The sequence below is a fragment of the Silurus aristotelis genome, assembly GCF_946808225.1.
Source record: "Silurus aristotelis genome assembly, chromosome: 20".
Taxonomy (NCBI): Eukaryota; Metazoa; Chordata; class Actinopteri; order Siluriformes; family Siluridae; genus Silurus; species Silurus aristotelis.
The window spans coordinates 14,063,859-14,071,268 of NC_139593.1; positions in this window are offsets into that span (position 1 = coordinate 14,063,859).

Here is a 7,410-nt window from a genome sequence, read left to right on the forward strand (position 1 = left end):
TGGATTTTACACCAACACACCAAATCTTTCATGATACCATTTTTGATTTTCAGCCTTTAGGTGTTGCTCATCTAACTGTATACAATTCTGCAACATCCCTGTTTTTAAATATTTATAGTAAGCAGTCGAAAACCATGATGTCAGAAGCACCATGACGTCAGATAAATCAGCAATTGAAATGTAAAGTATGACTCAAAGCAAAGTGTGACTCCAACCTAATGCTGATGCTGTGCATCAGGAGGTCATTAGCAAGATTAAAGCTCCTGCTGAAAAAAAAAAAGTAGGATTGAATTTGTGGTGAAAATATTTAAATTATATCGATCAAAAAAGATTTAGAGTGAGTATAGAAAATGAATACGAGACGCGAGCTGGCGCGTGTTAAAGAATATACCGTATGCCTTCTAGCTGTGTTCTGTATCAGCATTTCTGAAGTTCTAAAAATTAATGATTTATATCTAATACATTATTATTTGCATAGAAACAAAATGCACGCTTTGTCACAGGTGACACTTTTAAATTTGCTAACAAAGAAAATACAAGGGGAATTGTATTTGATAGCTGTTACAGTGCCTGTCAAAAGCTTGGAAACACCTTTGATGAAACACATAAATGGTTCTTTTGTTTGTATGAAACAAACTAGGTAAAAGGAAAAAAAACTAACAACAATTGAAAAGTGAATGACTGAAAGAACGGTTTGTGGACAGATGAGTCCAAATAAGACATTTTCGGCTCTAACAGAAGAACTTATTTATGATGGAGACCAGGAGATGTGGAAGCTTAAAGGTTTGGGGTTGTTTTGGAGGAAGAAAGGTTAAAGACTTATTCCAGGTGAAAGGGATACTAAACCAACATGGCAACCATTCTATACTTCAACTCAATGCAATTTCATCTGGACTGCGACTCATTGGAACCAACTTCACCATACAACAAGACAATGACCCGAACCATAAGTCCAAGCTCTGTAAGCACTATTTACAGAGCAAACAGTGGATGGAGTGTTTTCTATCATGGAATGGTCTGCCCAGTTACCGCACCAAAATCCTATTGAACTGCTCTGGGATGAACTGGATGGCAAGGTCACAAAGAAATCTCCAACTAATGGAGAACACTTTTGGCAAGTTTTACAAGAGTCATCTTAAAGAATTTGAGCTGAATGTTTGGAGAAACAAACTTCCTGGATACATAGAGTGTGTACAGCTGTTATTCATATAAAGGGAGGATTTTACAATGAAAATAAAGTTCATTGTCTGTTTATTTATGTATTTGTTTGGTCAAAGTTGTATATGAACAAAAGGAACTCGTATTGTCTCTCAGAAACCATAAAAGACTAGGTGTTTCCAAAATTTTGACAAGCTGTATGATATATACGTATACATTTAAAACAAGATCATTTTCAAGAATTTCATAAAGCTCATGACACATTGTTCTTTATTGAATGAAAATTGTAATAGCGTTTGACATACAAAACACTTCAGGGTATAATGTTATTGGAAAATAACACTGTAACTGGGTCAGGCCACATTCATACCAGCTTGTATTTGACTATTTATTAATAGTGTCGTGTTTAATTCCTCACACAGGTCTCACATTCAGGCAGCAGGTTATAGTTCAGTTCAGTCAACTCACAAGAGCTAATATTTGAGTTTCACTGATAAGAGCTTTGTCAAAACACAATCGCAATTTGAGGAGCCTCATGTTCGAATGCAACCCACCTAAAAGTGTTTATGTGGGTTTTTTGTAGCAAAAACTAAATCAAAAGGAAAGATGTATAATTTTGACATGTATGGAAATGCTGGGAACTTTTCTCATTTGCATGTTGTGCATATTCCAAATAAACTAAACACAAACTAACAAAGAAACCTTGACCGGGAACAATAACAACACCCATCGAAGACACACTTGAGACAGTGAGTGTTTTGGAAGGGGAGACATCTGCTAATTACAAGACGAGGTGAATCAGTTAAAGAGATCATGTTGCTCGGCATGTGGAAGTGCAGTGGCTGATAGGAACCACAGTCCAGCGCTATAACTCTGACAGTTTCTTTCAGTTGGAATGTATTAATATTTATTAAATGCCTTTCGAATAAAAACATATCCAATTTATCCAATCTACATTTGTAGGTCTTTGCTAGATTTGTGTAAAAATCTCAAAAACATTAATGTCAAAGAAGTAACAAACTTCTAGACAATTATCTGCAAAATGATCGGCACTCTTTAGGAGAATGGGCACAGGCTTCTATATAAAAAACGAACATACCCAATTGAAACTGTCCATCCAAACAGCAAGTTAAAGTGTATAAATATGAAGATTTACACTTGCGAAATCGGTTTAACACTCGTATCGAGCTGCATTTAAGGTTATCATAGTTATGATAAGATATGAGAAAGCATATTTTGGCTTTATACCAGAGATGGCACAATATAATTTTTATCTTTCCTAATTAATAAATGTTTTACTGTCAAATGCATGTTTTTCTCAGATTCAGTTTTGTAGTGATAAACAGGAAAAAAATATGTAAATAAAAAACAATGTAAAAGATAATAAAAAAGATTTAAAAAAATAAAATAAAAAAAGATAATGCTAGGATTAATACGAAGGTTAACAATTAAGTGGCAGTTTTATTTTCCACATTTTTCATGACAGGTGCCAAAAGTTGGCACCTGTTGAGATGATAATTTTTTTTTCCAGAGAAACAGAGCCAAGAAATAGTCAGTTCAACTTTGAATTATTTAATATTGTACGAATGTGCCAAGATATTCGGTTCGAAGTGGCATCAGTTACATGTACAGCAATCAACAGATTGAAAGAGGACACACTGAAAATGAAGAAATATATGGCGTGACTGGAAGTTAGCCAAGGTGCATGTCTCTATCAGCAACTTGTTCGTCACTAAAGGAATACATAACAGTGTTTTAATTTTCAGGTTCCAGATAACATCAGGTGATGTGTTTAAACTTGTAAATTTGACAACTTGAGGAAAGACAGGAATTGGATCTATAGCCATGAAGAAACTTACCTCAAACACGTGATGTCTCAGACAAGGAGTGGGCAACTGCTGATGAATTGTTCGTCACCAAGTCACAAGATTCCAGTGGACTCTAAAAACAAATTCGCATAAAGCAGAAGTTAGGAATGCATCAGTGGAACTGGCCAGTCATTTATTATTTTTTCTTGTTTTCAGCTTTACTCTAAACCACAGTCCGGCTGAGGAACTGTCCAGAATCCAGTATTTCAAATCCTTTGTGAAACAGTGGAAAAAAAAGATTTCATAGTGTTTCAATTTTCTAATGCATCCGACTGCACACCAGCATTTGCATCACAGGTTTGATGGTACACTGTGTGTATGTTCACTGTAGTAAGGAATTATGCATTCATTTTAATAACAAATAAACATTTCAGCTGCTTCAAATATCATCAAATATATGAATGCTTTATTAATCGAGTGACTGGATTTTATTTCCAATCAAATACCTTAAGATAGAACAAATCTTATAGTTTTGTACGGAAATCCTAAGAGCCCATGCATAAAAAATGTTTCGGTCTTTTTTCTCGTGATCTTGCCATAACAAAAGTTGTTTTCTCATGATCAGAACTTAATTTTTCTGTGAATCCGGCACAAAAGCATGTTCATAGGACTGTGGTGAGACCCGCGATGTTGTATGGATTAGAGACAGTGGCATTGAGTAAAAGACAGGAGGTGGAGCTGGAGGTAGCAGATGGGAGGTTTTCGATGGGAGTGATGATGATAGACAGGATTAGAAATGTGTTTATTAGCTGGACAGTGCATGTAGGACGTTTTGGAGACGAGGTGAGGGAGGCGAGATTGAGATGGTTTGGACACGTGCAGAGGAGGGACATGGGGTATATCAGTAGGAGAATGCTGAGGATGGAGTCACCAGGAGGGAGGAACAGAGGAAGACCAAGGAGGAGGTTTATGGATGTGGTGAGGGAAGACATGCAGGTAGTTGATTCGAAAGAGGCAGATGTAGAGGACAGAGGGGTATGGAGACGTATTATAAAACAGATCTGCTGACTGACATATTTTGATTGGTGATCATTTCTTCTGCTTTATGATTCACACAGACATGTGTTGCTGACACACTGTTGTTAAAAGAAGAAAACATCTGATTTCCGATATGGTGACATTTTCTTTAAGGACATCTTTATTCAGCATTTATAAGTGAAGTCTCCAGTATCAGTATTTTCTAACCTTCACATGGAAGTCTTCTGGACAGAGAATTGTGTGTGTTCTGTGTAAACATGTTTAAACAAAGTGGTTCTTCCCTAAACTGTTACTACAATGTTGGAGGCAAACAATTCTCTAGGATATATCTAGTAACCCAAAACTGTTCCAGGATTACAGTGCACCTGTGCATAAAGCCAGCTTCATGAAGATATGCTTTACACGGGTTTATGCTTTACATCAGTTCCTGCTTTACTGACACTATTGTGGATAAATGAGTGTGTAAACATTTCATTTGTGTGAGCACATAAAGATCTTTTTTTCTCAATACATTAAATACATTGCTGCATCCCCTTGTTGTAATTGGCACTTAAAACAGGATCGTGCACAGATTCTGTAAGGGGAATAATATACTTGTGCACACATTTGGAACGAGAGAAATGGTTCCAGTTTGCGAATATTAAATGTCCCGTTGTGGGTGCACAGACCTCAGCTTGTTGTCTATTTTTACTTGTTAATACAGCTATAAGTGTATTAAGGCTAAAAGTGGTGATTATGATGCTAATGACAACAATGGGGACATGTCTGGACATGCCTTTTGTAAGCATATTGTGCTTCCTTTAAACCGTATGAGTCAAATCCAGCTCCAACCACGCATGACACACGGTCGAGTTCATTACACAAGCTCTATTGTTGCTTCAATTATACCAAAAGTGCATGTACACAAATGTACACACACAAAAAGAATGTACACAAAGTACACAGCTCCTGTGCAACCACTACAGGGTGTAAAGTGATCATTCGAGTGACCTTTTATTTGATTGCTTGTTGCTGAATCACGCATGGCTGAGAAATTGTACTCATTCTGACAATAGAAAATATTCAACGAATTTACGGGATATATGATTCAAACACACCGAATGACAGAAAATGTATAACTTATCAACATGTGATTACATTCGAATATGGACTGCAGAAAGTGCAGAAAAACATATATTCAATACAATTTAAAAGTGAAGCCTGATAAAGGTTGTTTGCATTTAGTATTTTTAGATTTATTATTATTTAATGTTTGCTTAAACTTTAGAGAAAAGTCTATTTATTCGATTTTATGTAATGTAGTGCTTTATTTTACTATTTAATAACCTGAAACAATTGTCAGAAATGGTAAAATGATCCCTTTGGCTCACTTGTATATTGTTTAACGGTGTGTATACTTTAGTCACTGAAGACTAAAAAAACAAACAAAAAAAAAAAAACCACAAGCTTGACAATATCGCCATCTTGAGGCTTCTTTTAAGAATTACAGCATACGTTCGAATAGCTGTTTTGAGGTGCAGCATCCCAGTTTTAGTTTAGTAGGAAATAAAAACATGGCAACATGAGGCAGGATATAAATCTAAAAGGCACACAGCGACATTTCCTCCCATGTAATTATGTTGGTTTGACAAACGCTAAAAAAATATTCCCCAAATTCACATTCACTCTCACAATACCAGTATCATTGTCACTGCCACACAATTCATCCATCCATCTATCCATCCATCCACACAATTCATCAATCATTTTATCCACCCATCCATCCAACCATCCACCCACCTATCTTTCTTTCTTTCTTTCTTTCTTTCTTTCTTTCTTTCTTTCTTTCTTTCTTTCAGCCAATATCAAACATTAGCATGAGCAACTTTACCTCTATTTCCTATTTGTCTTTCAGTGGCATTACTGTCCCTTTAGTTGTTCTTTAGCTTCTCATATTAATGTGCTAAAAATATATGCCTAAATATCAATTAATGATTGAAAAAAGTACAATTGCATTGATTCTGTTCTTCCACATGTCAATTCAGCTATGTAGCTATTGTACAAATGAACTGGTTTACCACCAAGCTACGACTATAACTGATTACCTACGCAGCTAGACTTTTAACAAACATGGTTTACCTCCTAGCTAGCATTATTAGCAACATAAAAAAAAAAAGGCCAGTTAGTAAATGTGGTAATTAGCTATTATGCTAAATCACCAATGTGGTATCCAGATATGGAACTAACTAATTAGCATAACACTAGAAGATAATGACCTTTAATTCATTCTTGAACTTTTTATCTTGAATCTTTCCATTTCCATAATCACAAAATGAGTGTGAGCTAAAGCACTTTCCTGGAGTTCATAGAAACTGCTGCCGAAACTTAACACAAACGATATAAAAATGAAAAAACCCACATTATAAATTAAAACAGTCATAAACAGTAAGATATTATGGCTTTCACAGTTATGCATTTATTAAAACAGGTTGTAATGTGACCACCAAACTATTAGCATACAAGTAGTTTATACGGTTAGCTACTAGCCATTGTGCTCTTTTAGTGGGTTGTATAGAATCAAGTCGTCCTTTCTAGAGCGCTTTTCACAACAGACATTGTCTCAAAATAGCTTTACAGAAATCAACAGTCAAAGTGAATTGTGTGTATTTATCCCTGATGAACAGCCGTGGCAACCGCGGCAAGGAAAAACTCCCTTAGATGTTATGAGGAAGAAACCTTGAGAGAAACCAGACTCAAAAGGGGAACCCATCCTCATTTGGGTGACATCAAGAGTGTGATCATAAATCTTTCAACAATACAGAACACTGGATCAGTTTATTAGGATTGAATGAGTTTGTATTATTAGCACACTAGCGAACATTTTAGATGGTAAAGCTGTTTCGGTTAGCCGTAGCTAATTCTCTAGTTCCCTGATCCTTGATAAGAGGCACAAATATTTATTTCAAAGCAGTATGTGATTTGAGGTTGATGTCTTTTGAATCGAACAACACATAGTTGCACTTTTATTAATTGAAGAATTTATATATTTTTCCCTGATAACGTTTTTTTTGGTACGTCACAATACAAACTCGTACCCAGTACATTGTCTATGTAGGCTACATTGTTTTCTAGCATATTTTAGAAGAAACACACCATAAACTATGTGTCTTGCCACAATAATGCAACAAATCATTCAGATAAATCCATTTCAGTCAATTTCCTTTTGATTTATTCATAATTCAAAGTTATATTATGTTAGATGTAGTTATACCTTTAAAACTGTACATGTCTAGTTTAGTAGCAAAAACCAAAACCATCTTTAGGTTGCCATGGTAAAATGTAAAAAGAAAGAAAAAAAAAAAAAAAAAGGTAAAAAAGTAAAAAAAAAAAAAAAAAGCACGGCATGAAAACAAAAGATTTCAAACAC